The 21,129-nt window shown below is 33.8% G+C and overlaps 1 protein-coding gene across 8 annotated transcripts in view; it reads right to left on the bottom strand.

Annotated features, from left to right (window-relative positions):
• SLC38A4 (solute carrier family 38 member 4) overlaps window positions 1-21,129 on the bottom strand; it is a 137,755-nt gene that overhangs the window by 36,806 nt on the left and 79,820 nt on the right. For 5 of the 8 annotated variants that reach the window (XM_069094262.1, XM_069094254.1, XM_069094258.1 and 2 more), the window contains one exon: window positions 15,682-15,739. The exons of the other annotated variants lie outside the window; for them this stretch is intronic. The gene's annotated coding sequence lies outside the window, so the exon portion shown is untranslated. The remainder of the gene's footprint in view (window positions 1-15,681; window positions 15,740-21,129) is intronic. 8 annotated transcript variants of the gene reach the window in all.

The raw sequence follows: 21,129 nt of genomic DNA on the forward strand, positions 1-21,129 counted from the left end.
TTAACCCCAATTGCTCTCCAAAAAGCAAAAAAAAAAAAGGAGAAATTATTGAGTGCAACCCTAGCACTTTATCACTATACCATTTTGACTCTATACTTTAAAGAAAGTCAAGGAAAAAATAGATTTTTTTTATAAAAGTTTTATGATTTACAATTCTATTAGATTTGTTTTCTTGCTACCTATGCTTGTTATAATTTAAGAAAGCCACTCTCTCAGTTCACTAAATGGTATCCCTATTTGTTGAAAGAGCTTGAGTAACCTCCCAAAATGCTTAATTTTTAATGCATTCTGGAATCACAAAGCAACAGGATCTTTGGATCAGAGATCTAAAGCTTGAAGAGAACACAAAGTTCATCTAGACCGATGATTTCAAAGTCAAATAGAAATTGATCCCTGCAGCTGAGGATGGAGACAGAAAACCACAAAACAACATTATCTTTGTTGTATTATCTTTCTATTAATTTTGTTAAACATTTCCCAATTACATTTTAATCTGCATTACTCAGGAGTTTTGCCCGGTTTGCCTCTGACCCAGATCCACACTCTCAATTTAAAAATCAATTAGAGTTGGTAGATGGTCCACATCAAATACTAAAAATTGGGAGATCAAAGATCATTTAGTATGACTTCCTCATTTTATAGATAATAAAACTGAGGCTTTAAAAAAGTGAAGTAATTGGCTCAAGTTAACACCTAGGTAACATCAGAGCTGGGACTAGAACACAGGCCTACTTTTTCAATGATATTTACAATTTGGCAAAGTTTATGGAGTGATGTTAAATATGAAACAACAAAGATGTGGGTCAACCTGAATGAAAATGTTGAATAGAATGGCATTGGGCTGTGTCCTTGGTCCTATTATATTAATTTTTATTAATAACCTGAGTAGAAATATAGATGACATTCTTATTAAATTGTTATATGATAAAAAGCTGGAAGAAATGTTTAATATGTTGAGTGATAAAACTTGAAAATGAGAAAGATTTTGACAAACTAGTAGGATTTATCTAAAATGACAACTCTTTTAAAAATTTCTTTTTTATCAATAAAATAAATATTTGCATTATGTAAATGATATATTTTAAACAGTACAATATATAAACAGTATAATATATATTATGTAATAAATAATAAATTATATATTACATAAGTAAAATTACATATTATAATATGTAAATAGTACAACAATAAAGATGACTGCAGCAAGACTGGGAAGATGGCAGAGTAGGTCAGAAAACTCCAAGCTCTCAAGATTTGTCCCCACAAAAGAGATAAACAGTGCCACAGGGAGAAAAAAATGCAGGTAAGAATAGGGCATAACCAGGTCCTCCTGGGACAATGAAGAAAATCTGAAGAATAATCCCAAGAGGAGGTTTGGTCCCTTTGAAGAGTAAACACCTCTAGGCTACAGTCTACTTAAACAGCAAGAAGAAAACCCTGGGGTTAATTGGGTTGGGAGGCTGCCCCAGCTGCAGCCACAGGAACTTACCCCAGGACAGTGAGGGGAGTTGGGCATCTCAGTCAGGGGAGATTGAGGGAACTTCTGCTAACAAGGAACACCAGACCCAGCTGTGCTGCCCAGGGCAACGGGGGCAAGAAGACACCAGTACATGCCTGGTGAGTGTAGAAGCAGTGGGACAAGACATTCCCGGCTATGGGCACTTATAGGAAGCTAGAGGTTTTGCTTTCATTCCAGGCAAAAGGGGAGAATTGAAGATCTGAGGCCAGAGGCACCATCCCCCAAATTCCAGGACTAGAGGTAATTATAAAAATTAAACTATTACTACCCAAAAAAATGCACAGGCAAAGCAGAAAGAATTCAATCATAGAAAGTTATTATGGGAATACAGAACACCAGGGTTCATTTTCAGAGAAGGATATTGAAGCAAAGGAACCCTTTTCCACTCTAAAGAGTAATGTCAAATGGTCACCCACCTAAAAAGAATTTATAGAAAAAATTTTTAAAGACTTTAAAAATCAAATGAGATTGAAAAAAAATCTAAAAAAATTTTTAAATAAACTAAGAACAAGACAAAAAATAAGAAGGTTATGAAAAGAAAGTCAATTAGAATAGGAGATCCAGAATCTTAAAGAAGAAAATGACACCTTAAAAATTAGAATTGGGCAAGGGGAAGCCAGTGAAGTTATAAGAGACCAAATAATAAAATAAAATAGAAGAGAAAGTAAAACATCTTATAAGAAAAAAAAACTGAGCTTGAGAACAGATTAAGAAGAGAAAACATACAAATAATTTGACTACCTGAAGTTATGTTCAAAAAAAAGAATCTGGGGTGCAGGGGGTGGAACCAAGATGGCAGAGTAAAAGCAGGAACTTATGTGAGCTTGTTCCCCAATTACCTCCAACATCTGTAAAAAATGACTCTAAACAAATTTTAGAGCTACAGAAACCAAAAAATGACAGAGTGAAAAAATATGCTGAAGGCAGCCTAGAAGGCCAACAGGAATGGTCTATCACACTAGGCTGGGAGTAGAGTGCTCTCCTGTGTGGGCCTCACCAGCACAGGCCTATGGCACAGAACAGCCAGATCAGACTTCAGGGGACTGAATCGCTGGCAGCTGTGGTGGTTTCCAGACTTTTCAACCCATAAATGCCAAAGAGAAAGTAAAAGGTCAATGGGGAAACTCTGTTGGACCTAGGTGAAAAAGGAGCACAGTCCAACCCGTGCCCCCAAGGCAGTGGCGGAGGCAGTGGTTATAGCAGCAGCTGCTGCTTCTGCAACTCCAGGTCCACAGATGGTGGTGGGACCACACAACTGATCAGAAGGCAATTACAGGAATCTCTTTGCTGGCACTGAGGCAGGATTTTCTTGCTTTTCCCTGCTTGGATCTAGATCGCAGTCTTGGGTGGCAGTCCTGGAGTGAGGAGTACTGGTACGGCAGAGCTTGTGGCAGCTGTGGAGAGGGCATCCTCCTCACATTTCTGAGACAGGTGCCTAGAAGAAGCTCCAACAACAGCTGCAGAAAACCCCAAAAATTTGGGACACAGCACTCTCTACTCTGGAAGCAGAGTTCTGACATGGCAAAGAGCTCAAAAGTTAAGTAATTGGCTGGAAAAATGAGCAAACAGAGGAAGACAATCAGATTATAGAATCATTCCTTGGTGACAAAGAAGATAAAAACATAGAACCAGAAGAAGACAACAAAGTCAAAACTCCTGCACCAAAAGCCTCAAAGAAAAATATGAATGGGTTACAGGCCATGGAGGAACTCAAGAAGGATTTTGAAAATCAAGTAAGAGAAGTAGAGGAAAAATTGGAAAGAGAAATGAGAATGATGCAAGAAAATCACAAAAAAATGAGTCAACGGCTTTCTAAAAGAGATCCAAAAAATACTGAAGAAAATAACACTTTAAAAAATAGACTAACTAAAATGGCAAAAGAGGCCCAAAAAGCCAATGAGGAGATGAATGTCTTAAAAAGCAGAATTGACCAGATGGGAAAGGAAGTTCAAAAGCTCACTTTTTCAAAAAATATTTCTTTTTTTCTTCAAAATTTTCTTCAAAAAAATTATTCAAAAAATAATTCTTTCAAAATTAGATTAGAGCAAATGGAATCTAATGACTATGAGAAAACAAGATATTATAAAACAGATACAAAAGAATGAAAAAATAGAAGTCAATGTCTATTTTTGAAATGTCTCATTGAAAAAGAAAACACCAGCCTGGAAAATAGATACAGGAGAGATAATTTTAAAATTATTGGACTACCTGAAAGCCATGATCAAAAAAAGAGCCTAGACATCAACTTTCAAGAAATTATCAAGAAAAACTGCCTTGATATTCTAGAATCAGAGGGTATAATAGAAATGGAAAGAATTTATCAATTTCCTCTTGAAAAAGATCTCAAAAAGAAAACTCCTAGGAATATTATAGACAAATTCCAGAATTCCCAGGTCAAGGAGGAAATATTACAAGCAGTCAGGAAGAAACAATTTGAGTATTGTGGAAACACAATCAGGATAACACAAGATCTAGCAGCTTCTACATTAAGGAATTGAAGGGCTTGGAATATGATATTTCAGAGGTCAAAGAAGCTAGGATTAAAACCAAGAATCACCTACCCAGAAAAACTGAGTATAGTACTTAAGGGGAAAATATGGATATTCAATGAAATAGTGGACTTTCAAGCATTGTTGATGAAAAGACCAGAGTTGAACAGAAAATTTGACTTTTAATTACAAGAAGCATGAAAAGGTAAACAGGAAAGTAAAATCATTAAAAAATTATTAAAGTTGAACTGTTTACATTCCTACATGGAAATATGATATTTTTAATTCATGAGACTTTTCTCAGTGTGAGGATAGTTGGAGGAAATACACACACACACATATACACACATATAGGTGGGTATATGTGTAGCTGTGTATACAGACATATGGCACAGGGTAAGTTGAATATAAAGGGATGATATCTAAAAAATAAAATTAAGAGGTAAGAGAGGAATATATTGCGAGAAGGAGAAAGGGACAGATAGAATAGGGTAAATTATCTCACATAAAAGAGGCAAGAGAAAGCTGTTACAATGGATAGGAAGAGCAGGGAGATGAAAGGGAATGAGTCAACCTTACTCTCATTGGACTTGGTTTATGGAGGGAATAACATACACACTCAATTGGGTATCTTACCCTACAGGAAATTAGGGAGAAAGGGGATATGAGGGGAGATTATAGAAGGGAGGGCAGATTAAGGGAGAGAGTAGTCAGAAGCAAACACTTTTGAAATGGGACAGGGTCAAAGGAGAAAATTGAATAAATAGGGGGTGGGAAAGAATGGAGGGAAATATAGTTAGTCTTTCACAATATGGAAATGTGTTGCATAACTACACATACAATCTATATTGAATTGCTTATCTTCCCAGTGATGGTGGTTTAGGAGAGAAGGGAGAGAATCTGGAACTCAAAGTTTTAAAAACAAATGTTAAAAACTTTTTTTACATGCAACCAGGAAATAAGATATATAGGAAATGGGGTATAGAAATCCATCTTGCCCAACAAGAAAATAAGGGGTTAGATGTATGGGGGAATGGGGGGGATATAAGAGAGGGTAGACTAGGAGAAGGGGTATTCAGTATGTTTGCTGTATTGGGTTGGGGGTTAGGGGAGAGATGGGGAGAAAATTTGTAACTTGTGGAAATGAAAGTTGAAAACTAAAAGTCAATAAATTCTGGAAAAAAGAAAAAAAAAGAATCTTGATGCAATAATACAAGATATAATTAAAGAAAAGTGTCCTGAAGCATTAGAACAAGGGGAGGAATTAGAAATAGAAAAAAATCATAGATTACCACTTAAAAGAGATCCTATGAAGAAAACACAAAGGAATATTATAATCAGATACTGAAACCCCCAGTTCAAGGATAAAATATCAAGAGCAACAAGAAAAAAATTTAAATATGCCACAATTAGAATCACACAAGTCCTAGCACTGGTGACACTAAAGTACTGTAGGTCGTGAAATACTATTATAAGTACATAAGGTGGGTGTATGTATATGTGTGTGTGTGTATATACACAGACATAGAACACAGGTGAGTTGAAGAGTAAAAGAACTGGAATTGTAGCCAAAAATATCCTACCCAGCAAAGTTAAGCATAATGCTGAATAGAAAAAAAAATAGACATTTGATCAACTTTCAGGACTTTGCTAAAAAAAAAAAGTAAACTCTGAACTTGAAAGAAAATTTAACATACAAGAGCCAAGAGAAACATATAGTACATACCAAGACTGATTACAAGAAATTCAATAAGGAGAGACCATTTTCCTTTTATGTATGTAAAATACAAAACCTATGTCTAAAATTATTATTAGTATTTGGGTAGTTCTTAGGAAAGAATGGAGTAGTCCTAAGTATGATATGTCTTTAAAAAGTAAAGCTACTCAGGAACAACTAAAAAGAGTAATTATTCTATACAAATGAGGTGCAAGAGGAAGAATTGACATAGAGGAATTAGATGGGGGAGAAGGGCTATGAGTTCTGTGCAATGTTAAGGGAATTTCAAGATCTTTCCTGTCCCTTAAAAGGCTTATGAGAATTTGGAGATCTTCCCTGCCCCTTAATAAGCCTATGTGATCACATGGAGCCCATGGTTGGAGGAGCTTGTTTAACAGGTGGAGCAGAAAGGGTGAAGCAGGAAGTATGAGTGAGACAGAGCTGGGAGAGAGAGAGAGCAGGCAGAGCAGCTAGCATGAGTCAGAGAGGGAGGATTTTTGCCTGAAGGAATTTGTTTTGTGGGGAGACCTAACGGAAGGAAGGCTTGGGATGTTTGTGTTCCCTACACTGACGACATGTATGGACTTTGTCTTAAAAGAGTGTCAGGGTTCCCTGCATTGGCAAGGTGTATAGACTCTTCGTTACTATAATGGTTTGGATAAATGTCTTCGTTGCATCTTCAAGGAAGAGAGTCTGTTATATCTTGTGATTCAAACCTGGGAATATGCCTGCATATTCACAGCAGCTGCTGTGGGTATTGCATTACAAAATATTTTGGAAACCTACTTTCATCAATCATGGGTTTAAGAGGGAACAATGCATATATATGTAGAAAAGTATAAAAGTCTTTTAAATTCAAAAGAAATAAGATGGTAAGGGGATAGGGAGGGGGGAGAGGATAAGGAAAGGATCTCACAATGGGAGGGTGAGGGAATAGGTTAAAGAGGGAGGTATAGAGGAGTGTTTCAATCAATAGGAGTGGGAGGATAAGGGAGGGATCCTTGGGAAGTTAAGGGAGGGATCTCTAGAAGGGAGGGTAATAGGTTAAATGCGGTTATAGAAAGGTGTCTAGATTTATGGGAATGGGAGGATGGGGGGAGGATCCTTGGAAGGAGGGTAGGCTAAGTAATAGAAGGGTAAGGTAGTGGGTAGAAGTAAAGAAGAGGAGCCAGGAGGGTTAGGAAATAAGATACATACAAACATAAAAACAAATATCAGAAGTAGAATTTGTTAGGGAAAGTATGTCTATATATGCACATATGTATGTATATGTATATGAGTAACTATATATCTATGTCTATCTAAATATATCTGTATTTACTTGTAGCTTGGGCTGGGGGAGGGTGGCAGGGGGAAAAAAGAACAAAGTAAAAAGGGCACAGCAGAGAACAAAAGAAAACTTACAAGGAAGCAAAGAAAAATGGACAGCTTTCAACACAACGTGTAGTATTTATCATGCAGGCTTTCTTGAAATAAAAATTTATTGCTATATATTTTGAGTCCTCTCTTACATTCTGTTGTGCACATGACATGCTTTTAAAAATTTTCTTTGTATTTGTTTCAATATTTATATTTATGATGTGTTTCTCTTTCTTTTCTCTATTTTGTATTTGAGTTCTGGTGTTTTGAAGTCTAAAATTAAAAAAAAACAATTGCACATGAAACTGCAAATCTGCTATGCACAACTTGCTAGTCCTTTCAAATATATAATAAATTATCATGTAGATTTCTTTTTCTTCTCTTTTTCTTCCCTCTCCCTTACCCTAGAGATAACCACCATTGGACACACACACACACATATGGGTATATATATGCAAAATTATTCTATACATATTTCCATTTATCATTTCATTCTCTGGATGCGGATAATGTCTGTCTTCATATGTCCTTTATCTTTAACTTGAATATTTATAATAGACAAAATAACTTATTTGCTCAAAGTTGGGACACTAATTCATTGTTGGTGGAATTGTGAGCTGATCCAACAATGTTTTTTTGGAGAGCAATCTGGAATTATGCCCAAAGAGTTATTCAACAACCTATACCCTTTGATCCAGCAATACCACTATTTGGTTTATTTCCAAAGATGAATAAGGAAAAAGGAAAAGAACTAAAATGTTCTAAAATGTTTATATGTGGTAGGAAAGAACTGGAAATTGCAGAGATGTTCATTAGTTGGGAATGGCTGAACAAACTATGGTATATGATACTGATGGAATACTACAGTGCTATAAGAAATGATGAGCTCCATGGTTTTAGAAAAACATGGAAAGATGTGCAAAATAATGAAGAGAAAAATAGGCAGAATTAAGAGAACACTGTATATAGTAACAGTAATATTATTTAAAAATGAAATGTATTCAATAATTGTTTATTTGGATTCCACAATTAAACTGTAAAAGTATGGGAGGTGGGAAGTATATCTGGGTGGCAGTCCATGTGAAAAAAAGAGAGATTTTACTCGACTTTAAACTCAAAGGAAGTCAACAGCTGATACAATCAGACTTCAATAAAAATACAATATCCAACATGAAATTATTTTACTACTATAATTTATGATAGTCAGACCACACCTTGAGTATCACATTCAGTTTCTGAGCATTACCTTTAGGAAGAACATTGATGAGATGGAACATGTACAAAAGAGGGTAAACAGAAAGTTTATGTTGTTTAAAATCACATCATCTAAGGATCAATTACAGGAAGTAAGGACTCATTTTTGAGAAGACTCGGGGATGTGATCAGGGTTTTCAACTATTTACGGGAGTATGATATGGATGAGAGATTAAATTTAAGTTCTGCTTGGTCCTGTAGGCCAGATCAAGAACATGTGTATAGAAGGTATGGCATGGCAGGGGGGAGGGAAGTATGACTTAAATTCTGCCTTTAGCAAAAAGAAGTTTCCTCAAACAAGTTTTATTTCACTGTGAATATCAGTTCAAGCTGTAGCAGAGCAGGTGGCATTTCATTGCAGGTACCTTTAAAGTAATGACTCCTCAACTCCCGCTCCCATCCAATGAGAAAACAAGAAAAACAAAATTTACTACAAGTATGCAATCCTGCAAAATAAATTCCCACATCAGACACACTATCCCCCTCCTCATGCCAAAAAAAAGCAAGAAAAATAAAGAGAAAAAATATACTTCAGTGAGTCCATCAATTCTCTGTCTGGAGATAGATAGCATGTTTTATCCTGAGTCTGTTGGAATTGTAGTCAGTAATTGTGTTGATTACTTACTGAAGCACTTCAAAGCCCTTTATAACCTACCGTCATTCTACCTTTCCAGTTGTTTTATAACTTACTCCCCAATGCTTACTCTTTGATCCAGTGACACTAACTTCCTCGCTGTATCAAGTAACAAGACACTCCATCTCAGCTCTGGGCATTCTCTCTGGTTGATCACCTGCCTGGAATGCTCTCCCTCCTCTGCTTCAACTACTAATATCCTTGACTATCTTGAAGTCCTAAATAAAATCCCACCTTCCATAGAGAGCTTCCCCCAATGCTTCTTAATATTAGTGCCTTTCTTCTGTTAATTGTTTTCTATTTATCCTGTATACAGCTTGCTTTTTATATATTTATTTGCATGTTGCCTTTCCCATCAGATTGTAAGCTCCCTGAGAACAGGGACTTTCTTTTGACTCATTTTGTATCCCCAGTGCTTAGCACAGTGCCTGGCACATAATAGGCTCTTAGGAAATGTTTATTGATCACTTGATTACAATAATGAGTTACAGTGTAAACTGTTCTTCTGGTTCTATTCACTTCATTTTGCATCATTCACATCTTCCCAGGTTTTTCTGAAACCACCCCTTCATCATTCTTTGCAACACAATAGTATTTTATCACATTCATATACCATAATTTATTCTACTATTCGCAAACTGGTGAACGTCCCAAATGGAACCATCTATTTCCAGTCTTTGGAATCACAAAAAGAGCTACTATAAATATTTTTGTACATACAGTTCCTTTACTTCTTTCTTGGGTCTCCTTAAGGTATAAGACCTATTAAAGGTATTGCTGTTTCACAGAGGCACAGTTTAAAAGCCTAGTTCCAAATTGCTTTCCAGAATGCTTTGGACTAGTTCATGGCTTCATTGACAATGCATTAGTGTGCCTATTTTCTCATATCCCCTCCCATATTTGTTATTTCCATTTTTTGTCATCTTAGTCAACCTGATGGATTTGAGGTGGTACCTCAAAGTTGTTTAAATTTGTATTTCTCCAACTATTACTAATTTAGAGCATTTTATATATAATTGTTGGCATTATTAATTTTTTTCCATTGAAAACTTCGTATTTACATCTTTTGATGATTTTTCAATTGAGGAATGGATCTTATTTTTGTAAATTAGGCCTAGTTTACTATATATTTTAGAAATGAAACCTTTATCAAGGATACCTATTGAAAAGATTTTCCCCCAGTCACTGTCTTTTCTTTTAATTTTAGCTGCATTAAATGTTAGTGCAAAAACTTTTTAATTTTATATAATCAAAATTATCCACTTAAATTCCCATGAACCCCTCTTTCTCTTATTTGGTCATGAATTCTTTCCCTATCCATAGATCAAATATTTCTTCCCTGTCCCACTAATTTGCTTATGTTACATTTTATGTCTAAATCACGATTCTATTTTGAGCTTATCTATTTTTCATTTTTGTCTGAAATCTTTCCAGTTTTCCCAGCAATTTTTGTCAAATAATGAGTTCTTGCCCCAATAATGTGATCTTTGCTTTCATTAAGCCTTAGGTTGCTATGTTCACTTGCTTTTGTATTTTTGACCCAATCTTTTCGACTGATCATTCTCTCTATTTCTTATTCAGTATTAAGTTGTTCTAATAATTAAAGCTTTGCAATATAATTTGGATCTGGTACGATTACCAGGTTTCCTTCCTTTTGTTTTTCTTTTGGGGTTGGTTTTTTTTCATTAATATCCTTGATATTCTTGACCTTTTGTTCCTCCAAAGGAATATTGCATTTTTTCTAGCTCTGTAAGGTAATTCTTTGTTAGTTTGAATGGTATGGCACTGAATAGTTATTTATTAATTCATTTTGATAGTATAGTGATTTTTATTATACACCAGGCCTACCCATGAGTAAGTAATAGTTCTTTAAATGTTTAGATCTCTCTTTATTTGTAATTGTGTTTTGTAATTGTGTTAATAGAGTTCCTGTGTTTCTTGGTAGGTATTTTATATTATTTGTAGTTTTTTTAACTGGAATGTCTTTTTCTACATTTCTTCCTGCTAGATTCTGTTGATACTATACCAAATGCTGACAGTTTATGTGGGATTTATCTTTACTGAAATTGTTAATTATTTTTATCAGTTTTTAGTTGACTCTTTATGGTTCTCTAGGTTAAAGATCATATCTACAAAAACTTTTAATGTTGTTTCTTCTTTGCTTGTTTATTCCTTCATTTTCTTTTTCTTTTTTGTCTTATTGCTATAGCTAGCATTTCTGGTACAATATTGAAAAGTAATGTTATAACAAATATCTTTGTTTCATCTTTGATCTTACTGGAAAGATTTCCAGCTTATCCCCATAGAAGATAATGTTTAATCTTGATACGATAAATAGATATTATTTATCATTTTTAAGGAAAAGTTCTTGTGCTTTCTAATGTATTTTTTTTTATAAAAACAGGAATGGGTATCTTATCTTGTCAAAAAATTTTATGCATCTATTGAAATAATAATAATATAATTTTATTGTTTTTATATTAATAAAATCAATTATGCTTATGATTTTCCTAATATTGAACTACCCCTGCATTTCTAGTTTAAATCCACCATGAACATACTGTGTGATCTTTGTGATATATCGCTATAATCTCCTTGTAAGCACTTAAAACATTTGCATCAATAATCATTAGGGAAATTGGTCTATAGTTTTCATTCACTATTTTGACACTCATTGCTTTAGGGATAGAAAGAATATTTTCAAATAGTTTACATAGTACTGGAAATAATTGTTTTTGAAATGATTATTAGAATTTGCATGTAAATCATAGAATATTTTTCTTGGAAATTTCTTTTATGGCTTTCTTAATTTCTTTTTCCAATATAGTATTTAATTTAGCTATTAATTTAAGTATTGTATGTCCTTTTCTGCTCATCAGAGCAATTTATATTTTTGTAAATATCCATTGAATTTAAGTTATGTTTATTGGTTATAGTTGGATGAAATAGTTCTTAATAATTGTTTTTATTTTCTCTTCCTTGGTTGTTAATTTATCTTTTTATATTTTGATACTGGTATTTTTGTTTTCTTCTTTCTTTTTAAATAAAATGAGTCTATATTTTATCTATTTTATAATGTTTTGGTTTTTTTAGAAAACAGCTCTTATTTTTATTTATTAGTTCAATGGTTTTTACCTTCAGTTTTGTTAAACTTTCTTTTAATTTTCAAAGCTGTGTTTTTGTTTAATTAGGGATTTTGAATTTGTTCTTTCTCTATTTTTAGGTGCATTATCAGTTCATTTATCTGTTCTTTCTTTTATTAATGAAATAGTTTAGAGATATAAATTTTGATATGTTGTCTCATTATTGTTATTAAGTTCTTTAAAATACTCATTTTTTAGGATCAGATTAGTTTCCAAATTACTTTTAATTTATACTTCAAAGGGCTTTTATGACTAAAGGAGATGAATTTATTGTTTTTTCTATTCTGTATTTGCTTCTGAGTTTTTAAAGCCTTAATAAATGGTCATTTTTTGTGATGGTGACACACACCACTTAGAATACATATATTTCTTTCTATTCCTATTAAATATTCTCCAGATATCTATCATATCTCACTTTTTCAAAATTCTATTCATCTCCTTAATTTCTTTCTTTTTTATTTGATGTTTAGATTAATCTAGTTCTGAGGGGGGTAATTTGAGGTCCCCCACTAGTACTGTTTTATGGTCTATTTTGTCCTGTAACTCATATAACTTTTAATAAGTCAGAAAGTGATAAACAGGGGCATGAAAATAAAAGATACTAAAACAACCAAAGATTTCAAAAGGAAGAAAATCAGTTAAGTATCTTGAACACAAGCAGATAGGAAAAATAATAACATGAGAAGGGAATATGACCTCAAAATCAGTAAACACAGCAAGATATCTATGATTAAATATTGCAAGATAAAGGAAAATTATCAACACTTGATAATATAGAGGATTTGGTATATTACCAAGCAAGTATGGAGCCATAGCAGGATGTTTCTAAAGTAATAAGGGAGAAATAAAAATTATGAAAACAGTATTTATGCCTTGCATAGGAGAAATAGTTGGCAGAATGGAAAAACTTGAATCCATGGCATCAAACCTCACCAAAGAAAAAAAAGAATTGCTGATTGGGAATGTGAATACACAGAAGCAAAGGACAACCCAGAAGAAAAGAAGCAAAAAGCCATAACATTCTATACAGGCAACATATAATGACCATGAAAATAAGATGCATAGAGAAAATTTAAGAACCAAAGATATCCAAAAGAACATGGCAAATTAAAAAAAACAACACCTTAACACCATAGTACAAGAAATAATATAAGAAAATGGTTAGAATTTTCAAACATGGAAAACAAAGTGCCAAACAGAAGAATCTATGTATTACCTCAAAAAAAAAATCTATGCTGTAAATTCTAAGACACACAGTGGTTAAATTTGATGATCTTAATAATAAACAACAAATCCTCCATGTGACCAGGAGGAAGGAAATGGCTCCAATATCTTTGCTAAGAAAAACTCAAATGGGGTTACAAAGAGTCAGACATGACTGAACAACAACAAATCTTAGAAATCAAATTTTCTTTCACTGTCTTATTTGGATTAATGGGTTTACTTGTTATTCATTATTTGTGGTGGTCTTTTGTCTAAACACAGTTTTGTGGGAATGGCTTAAGTTGGCTAGGGGCTACTCTCCCTTTGGCATTGAAGTACCTTTCTTGAACCCCTAAATATATCCATAGAGCATATGTATTTGAGGGGTAACAGATTATAAATCTAACCCATTACCCTTCTCGGGCATAGAAGAAATCTCCCAATCTTGGCATTCTTGGATTCTGTCTGCCTCACCTTCCCAGCAAGATTGCTGACAGGGCCCTCCTCCTACTTCCCATAGAGGTGGGCCAGACCTCACATCATATCTGTCCAGGCCATCTATAAATTATACATCTCTATTTTATAACATATAATATATATGTATATATGCATGCATATATACACATATGAAACTTTTTAGTGCTTTTTTATTTTTCCTCTTTCCGACATTGCTGGGTTTTCTACATTTTCAACTTTTGCACCATTTTGTGTGCGAAGGGTTGGAAAGACATAGCAAGACAAGATAATGGTTCTTGGATACCTCTCAGTGTGCTGTTTTCCCAGTATTCTTCCAGCATTCTTTTCAAACTTCTTGAAGTACTTCAGAAAAGTATAGCAGTAGCATGGTATAACATTATCCAAATTTTTGTCTGACATGTAGAATAGAATCACAATACTGAGAGTGTACTTAGAAATTATCTAGTCCAAAACTTGTATTTTACAGGGAGAATAAACCCATAGAAGTAAAATAATTTGTCCACATTCAAATCCAAATTGTCTGACTTTAAACCCAGTACTCCTTCTATACAGCATTACTACTGCTTGCTCCAATTCCTGCCTCATCATTTACTAATTAAATACATTGTTGATTTCCATAATTAACTAATTATACAATATATATTAGTCCCCAAAGGCTTAAAAATTAAAATTGTACAATTTACTATGAATATCAATTAACTTCTTTCTGTTGAATAAGTTGCTTTTTATAAATCACTATTTTTAATATCAATCCAAGCATTGCATTTACTTGATGTGAAAATCTGAAAAAATTAGGCATTTTACATCACTTGTTTAGTGTTTTTGACATCATTTGTCAAAAGTTAAATGTTATTAATATTCTGTCTAATGCTGGGGACTAAAAGAAAGGTTTTTAAGAAAACACCTGAAAAAAAAGAAAAAAAATAAAGAAAACACCTGACATTGTATTTTAAGCTTAATTATGAGTACTAGGGGAAAAAAAATCCCACAAAAGTCATCATAAGTAATAATCTCAAAAATTCTCACAAGAGTCTTTTCTATTTAGACTTTAAAAAAATAGATAAGTGCTATCAGTTACTTGTATTAAACTGAACTACCAAAATGTCATTGGTTTTGCTATTTCCTGGATTATTTTATTGAGACCAATACTAATTATTTTGTAAGTTGACACGGAAAATTGTGATGATAAATAAGGTCCACAGAAAAGCTTTTTTTTTTTAACTGAATTTATCCCATAAAAACATGCATCTTTATATACAATAATTTTCTCCCATAAAAATCTGGTATCACATTTAGGTTTTGCCCATTCCATTTATATTACAGAAGAACAGATTTATTGAGAACAATCTAATTTAGAAGGCAAATGGAGGTACTGAGCTTTTTCTTGAAACTGATCACAGAGTAGTCTGACCTCTTGGTGTACAATGTAATCACTAACTTGAGATGAATTAATTTATTAGGGCTTATTGAATCCATGTTACTCTGGATTTGGTTTTCAAATTAATGAAAAACCTTCAAGTGCAAAACGTATCCTTCTTTAAAAAATATATCATCTAACACATCATTTTAATTGTAGGATTCACAATGATTAGCCAGAAGATACATATAGCTACACATCTTATTACTTGATCACTTCCAAAACTTTAATCTTTCCTGTTGCCTGGTATATTCATTTTGTGTCCAAACCACCAAATTATTATCTTAAAAAGCACAGAGCAAAAGAGATTTGAGTCAATAATTATTAAACATAATATTTAGTGTTTTCAAAAGGAGTAAAAATGTTTAAATTATTTTAAGTGGTCAATTTTTGAAATGAGAAAGACAGTATTATTAAGAAAGTAAGCACAAATTTTATAAGAACATTCATACTAAAAAATTATCTTTACCTGAAAGTCAACCATCCAATCTTCCTGTCTTTTCTTGGTTGTTTGAAAGGGCATACACCTATAAAAGAGTTTACTTTATATGAACCTTTGTGCAGCTAGGCAATGATTAAAAGACATGTGGGAGTAAACTGAATGAGCCAATCACCAACACTACTCCACCCCAACACCTCCTTTTGTCAAGCTTGCGTCAGCTTTTTCAAAAAAGAAAATAAAACAAAACCCCCAAATCGGTGTACTGGTGTACATTTAGTTTAAACATCAGTTACACCAACTTCTATTTGCTTTCTGAATTTGGCATTAATACAAGTACACTGTAGCTAAAACTTTGCCATAGCTTACTGTCATTCCATATCAAAATAATATAGACTAGTTCCCAAATAGAACTGCAAAGGGGTCACTTTAAAAGAATTTTCATACAGGAGTAAAGAGAACAGATTATGTTTTATAAGTCAGGTAAAAAGAATCACCACAAAAATTAGAAAAGCAGATTGTTTCCTACATTCATTACTTTAATCAAAATGGAGAGTAAATATTTTAATTTGCCTATAAAGTCTTTTTATAAATATTGACAAGCAAAACAAAGCAAGTTATAAGATTCCATGTTGTGGAATTTTGTATTATTTCTTGTACCATTCTGCTTATAAACAATATTTAAAATTCAGTACCATCTTTATCGGCTGCCACTATTGAAGTGACATAATGAGGTAAGTGCCCCAAAGCAGCAAGACTGTCATAGCAATTTAAAATATCACTACTGTTTAAGGGGGGAAAAGTTACTTTTCAGCTACTTTAGATTTTTCTGATTTGCTTCTTATAAATATTAATTATTCACATTTGCATAATACTTTAAGCTTTACAAATCACTTTCCTCACAACAAGCTCATATGTATTATCATCCCCATTTTACAGATGAGGAAACTGAGGCTCATCAAGTGGAAGTGACTTGACCATGGTGAGTTCACAAATAATAAATGTTTGAGAAAGCAGTCCAATTCAGGTGTTCTAATCCCAGATTCTCCACTACATCAAAATACACAGTTCTCGATGCAGAGTTGAAAAATGTACACCCAAGTTCTTGGAAAGATGAAGAGTTGGTTTAGCATGCTTAACTTATACCTCCCTATAAATTGGTACTCCAAAAGAAAGACAAGAAAGGTAGATTAAAAAAACTAAACTCACAATTGTTTTCTTTACCTCTTAAATAATAATAGTAATACATGCTTGAGTATCCAGTGAGGAACAATACTCTATTATAACAGTCTTGTCAATTCTCTATTGATAATTGTATAGAAAAATAATAAAACATTGTCCTTAGAGTAAAAAATGTTTTTTCTCATGAAAGAGTAACATTTAAGGGTATATTATAATCATCTTCTTTTCCTTTTTAAAGTGAGCCTTTTGGAGCTAGTTTAGAATTCATTTTGCATTTTCATACATTGGATATATTTTGCTTATTCTTTCATTAATGTGTTCTTTATTTTTCTCACTCCTTTGATTTTTTTTTGTCAAATGAAAATAACCATTATCTATAAAGAAAAGAGAATTGAAAAAGCCCTATTGCTTATGATAGACTGTAGTTTCAAAGAAGTAAAAGTCATATTAATTTTTAAAGGATAATTTCAATTATTAAAGTGGTCTCAAATATCCCTAACAGCACAATGAAGAACCTTTCCCCCTCATTTTGAAAGTTAATCGCAACAATATCACCCCCAAAGGATCTGAAGAACAAATGATATAATATATGTAAAATATATTGCAAACTGTAAAGCATTATGTAAATGTCAGCTATTATTATTATTTGAAGCAAATGAATGCCTTTGTTTTTATAAAACTCAGCACAGCTTCTATGAAAAAAGAATATAGCTGCATAATCTAACCTCATATGAATTTCTGCAGTCTTCCCACACCTTTAAGTACTGGAGTCTACTTAAAAACTATGACTTGTGATTTCATTATTACTTAATCTTGTTCTTTGATGGGAGAAATATATTCCATCACTGAACCCTACTGTAAACCTTATAGTTTGGAGCTAGAACTCTTTTGGTAATTTTTAGCATTCAGGGTCAAAAATGTTACTAACCTGTGATCCTCCTTTGAGCTACCAGGGCTACTAGGTCTATATTTCAAAGAGGGCAAAGAAAGTAGAAAAAGACCCATATACACACTAATATTTTTCTTTTCATGGTAATCCCAAACTGAAAACTAATGGCCAAATAAATTGTAGTACATGAATGTAATGAAATATTATTTTACCTTAAGAAATGATATAAAAAAAACACTAGGAAAACCTCTATCAACCAATACCAAATGAAATGATAACTAAGAGAACAATTTATGTGACAATAATTTTGAAATACTTCAGAAATGTGAAGCCATGAAGATAGAGGACTGAAGATAAAACACATCAATCACCTCTTGTCAGAGAGATGATGGACTTGAAATGTAAAATGTGACATACAGTCTTGAACATGATTGATGTGGGAATTATTTTGCTTAACTATATATGTTTATGGTGAGAGTTTTTTGTTGTTATTCAATTAGGAGGCAGCACTGGAAGAGAAAGTTAATAAATGCTTGCAAAACTGAAATAATTCTTAGTTTCCTCCATAGCACGACAAGACATTAGAAATGGTCTTTAATAGAGGAGGCATGAATGAATGTATAGCAGGAATAAAAATCGATCAGGCTATTTGAATGTTCTAATTCTATCTTTTAGTTTAAAGCTTCTGACAATTCCATTAATCATACTTAATGCTAGCGATGTTAGTGCCTTAAGAAAACACTCTAGCTTTAATAAAAAGATCACAGTAATTCAGCATTTTGGATATGAACTCAATGTGAGACGATTTTGAAAATCCTTACATAACTATCAAGTGGTGCTGGCAAAATGTTCAATCACCCCAGAGCCTAGGCTTCTAATTGGACATGCCTGGGGAACTTGGTCCCTACTCCCTTCATATAAACATAGCTTCCTTAGGAAGTTACTTCTCTGTTGTGGCGTGGCTTTCCTTTCTCACACATCATTTATTGTCTTCTAGGGGTCAAGATAAAAAAAAATGTCTGTTTGGCTCCCCTCTGTTATCCACCTCTGTCCTTGTCAGTTCATACTTAATAGGAGTGATTGCTAGGGATTTCAAATAAAATAATCTCATCTCTGTTAAATCCCCAGTCAATTTGTAGTAGCAAAATCTGAACTGGCTTTATAAAAATTCAATAAATTTGATCTCTTCTCTCCCAGATTTGCCCTCCACCTCTTTTGTAATCTTTCTGCAAGCATTCAAGTAAACAGAATGGCTATCAATAGCTTTTTGATATTAATACAATTTTAAACACATAACTAGAGAAACCCAAAATATTGCTTGAATAATTCTATTGCTAACCACTAATTTTTCAGCCAAGAAGGGCTTCCCTCTTCCTCCCTCCCCCTATATACACACATCCTCTCTTAGGATAACGGAAAGCAAGAAGTAGATTAAAATGAGACTGGTGGATCTCTCCTCCAGAAAAGCATCAGGTGGGGCAAAGAGGGAGGAGGGAGGAATCAAAGATAATGTCACTAAAAGGCATTAGCAAACTTTGGATACTCTCTCTCTCTCTCTCTCTCTCTCTCTCTCTCTCTCTCTCTCTCTCTCTGTCTCTCTCATCACCTACATTTACAAGCCCAGGACTATGAATCAAGAGAGAACATTGTCATGAAAATCCAGATAAGGAGGGCAACCAGGGGGGGAGATGGTGGTCAATAGTGTCATGTAGTAGAGAGGTCAAAAATATAATGACCAAGAAAAAGTCATCAGATTTGACAATTAAGAGACTGAGGGGGGCAGCTATGTGGTGCAGTGAATAGAGCACCGGACCTAGAGTCAGGAGGACCTGAGTTCAAATCCGGCCTCAAATACTTAAGACATACTAGCCATGTGACCTTGGGCAAGTCACTTAACCTCAACTGTCCTGCCTTTGCCCCTCCAAAAAGCAGGGGGGAAAAGAGACAACTGAGGGATGTGCTATTTACTCCCGCTACTATTTCTCTTGCTATTTATTTCTGCTGCTGTCACCAGGATCCCAGGAAACCAGGGGAAGGGTGATGGCTTAGCAAGTGAGGCTGGCACAGTGCTTCCAAGCCTGGGGCTCAGCTGTGGAATGACCAGATAGCATTGGGGAAGTAGAGGCATTGGCAGACAAAGGGACTCACAGTGCCCTGTTGGGCTTTGGTGTGTGAGTGTCTATGTGTTGTTGTTTTAACCAAAACTCCCTTTCATCTACTATGAAAATGGAACAAGGGAAAAAGTCAGTATGAATAAAGACTTCTTATCATTGCTCAGCATTTCATGAAGATGAGGAACAAAATTACAGAGAAAAAGGGAGAGGGAGAGAAACATTTCTGTGAGTGTTCATGAGACTGATTTTGAGATAACTGGTTGTGTGATAACTGACTTTTTAATAGCTGCAAATAGTTAAATCACTACAATTTCCCCCCTTCCCTGAGATCTATTTGCTTCCTGGCAGGTACCACACACACACACACACACACACACACACACACTGTCCCAAAAGGCTTAGTGCAGTTCAAAGTTTTAATAAATACACTTAAATACATATTTTTCTATTTTCATTCATTTATTTTTCTTTCCTGATTTTTGTTTCATATGAAAAAATCTTAATTCTTCTCCACCTGGAACTCCTGCCTTATGGCTCTACTGGGGGTTATATTGATTAATATTTGCTCCAATCATCTGGACCTAGGTTTCAAACCAACTTCACGTTCCTCCCTAGGCTTCTTAAATGTCACCATACATATCCCTTGTTAACCATGCCCATCCTTTCCAGTTCTGAAATTATAACCAAATCAACTCTGTCATTGCTCTTGGAAAGGATATGTCCATTTATGCCCACATGCCTATAATTACCATTCCTTAACTTTCCAAACCAAAATATCTTTCCAAGGTCATCATTCTCCTATATATTTTGTCTCCCTTGGTTAGAATCTAAGTGTCTGAAATGCAGAGTACCTGTCTTTGCTTTTGCATTTGTTTCTCCAGGGCTTAGTGTAGTGATTGGCATGTTATTATTAGTGCTTAACAAATTATTTTTTATTCATTCATTTATGTGCAATAAATTATAACACATTTGTGATATATATATACAAATACCTATAGATATATATAGATATAGATATATAGGTATATATATATATATATATATATATATATATATATATATAGAGAGAGAGAGAGAGAGAGAGAGAGAGAGAGAGAGAGAGAGAGGTATAGGTATAGAGATAGGGATAGGGACAGGGATAGGAATAGGGATAGAGATCGATATTGAGATTGAGATAGAGATAGATTTGAATGCAAGGGAGATTTCAAATGGAGGGCATCAGTGACTAGCTTGGTATTCACAGGATTTAAATAGGATGGAAGTCTGCATCTCCGAATAAAATAGTGAGGATTT

This window comes from Petaurus breviceps, unplaced genomic scaffold, assembly GCF_028583685.1.
Source record: "Petaurus breviceps papuanus isolate PSGF00001 unplaced genomic scaffold, PetGlider_PUasm1.0 216, whole genome shotgun sequence".
Lineage (NCBI taxonomy): Eukaryota > Metazoa > Chordata > Mammalia > Diprotodontia > Petauridae > Petaurus > Petaurus breviceps.